The following is a 1,669-nucleotide window of genomic DNA, read 5'->3' on the forward strand; positions in this document are numbered from 1 at the left end:
GGTGGTGGTGGTGGTAGTGCTGGTTATGTGGTGGTAGTGGTGGTGGTGATGATGATGATGATGATGATGGTGATGATGATGATGATGGTGGTGGTGGTGATGATGATGATGATGATGATGATGATGATGATGATGATGACGACGACGACGACGGCGACGATCATGACGATGATGATGGTACCAGACTTTTAATAGCACTGTCTTACATGAACTCATATACGGAAGTTAGACGTGGTTTACAACGAAGAATGGAGAAAATCGCTTGACTACGATGCAAAGGGCTATAGAAAGAGCGATGCAAGGAATATCATTGCGAGTCTATATCCGAAAATTCGGGAACAGAGGGAAGCGAATGACCAAATCGCAGAATATCGAAAGCATAAGTTCCGCTTGGCTGGACAGGGCTGGACATGTCACAAGGGTCACAGAAAACGGGTGGACCCGTGTTTTTGCTGAGTGATATCCAAGGGATTGGAAAACACCGCTTGGAAGGCCCCCACAACGGTGATAAAATGATTCTCATTTATTCGACCCCGAACGGATGAAATGCAATGTCGACCTCGGCGGAATTTGAACTCAGAACGTAAAGACAGACATGCCGCTAAGCATTTCACCTGGTGTGCTAACGTTTCTTATTTCTTTATTGCCCATAGGGAACAAACAAGGACAGACAAAAGGATTAAGTCGATTATATCGATCACAGTGCGTAACTGGTACTTATCAAATCGACCCCGAAAGGATGAAAGGCAAAGTCGACCTCGGCAGAATTTGAACTCAGAACGTAACAGCAGACGAAATACCGTTAAGCATTTCGCCCGGCGTGCTAACGTTTATGCCAGTTCGCCGCCTTACACCAAAGCGATATTCATTTCTTTATTACCCACAGGGGGCTAAACATAGAGGGGAAAGCATTGACAGACAAAGGGATTAAGTGGATTACATCGACCCTAGTGCCTAACTGGTACTTATTTAAATCGACCTCGAAAGGATGAAATACAAAGTCAACCTCAACGGACTTTGAACTCAGAAAGTAAACACAGACGAAATACTGCAAAGCATTTCGCCCAGCGTGCAACATTGACAACGAATAAACAGTAAACATTTCATGTCCTCCACTTACATACATATCAATGGTTCTGTGTTTCTTTGGTCGATTTCTCTTTTCCATACTCTTATGTTTTCCCTTTGCTAATTTAAAATGTTTTAATACGAACTTCCTTGTCGTTCTGTTATTCTACTCCTCTGAAATATGTAACACTTTATTGTATTATGGGTGTATAGACGTGTGTTTCTGGCTTCCAATTTTCGTATTTCGCAGATTTTGTCTTTTCTGATAGAGCCGTTAGTTACGTTGTTGCATTTGCAGTTTCTGCTTTGCTTTACATATATTGTGTTATCAATTGAATCACCATAGCGACACCAACTCCTCGTGAAAAGGTGATGACTTGATAATGAATGTTTGTTTACACAACACACACGAGCGCACGCACACACGCACGCATACATACTCACTCTCAAATGCACACATACACACACATACGTATATGTGATATTTATGGATTATCGGGCGTTTCTTTTTCTCTTTCAAATGAACGCTCATGATATGTGTTGTTTTTTTAAAGCGCAGACAGTATTGGAAATGTGTGTGTGTATAATATATATATATATA

At 41.5% G+C, this 1,669-nt stretch overlaps 1 long non-coding RNA gene across 1 annotated transcript in view; it reads right to left on the reverse strand.

Annotated features, from left to right (window-relative positions):
- Positions 1-1,455, reverse strand: part of LOC106878943 (uncharacterized) — a 30,093-nt gene extending 28,638 nt beyond the window's left edge. The window contains exon 1 of the long non-coding RNA XR_001410572.2: positions 1,121-1,455. This is a non-coding gene — a long non-coding RNA (uncharacterized LOC106878943). The remainder of the gene's footprint in view (positions 1-1,120) is intronic.
- Positions 1,456-1,669: the final 214 nt, after the last annotated feature.

Source organism: Octopus bimaculoides, chromosome 8, assembly GCF_001194135.2.
Source record: "Octopus bimaculoides isolate UCB-OBI-ISO-001 chromosome 8, ASM119413v2, whole genome shotgun sequence".
Classification (NCBI taxonomy): domain Eukaryota; kingdom Metazoa; phylum Mollusca; class Cephalopoda; order Octopoda; family Octopodidae; genus Octopus; species Octopus bimaculoides.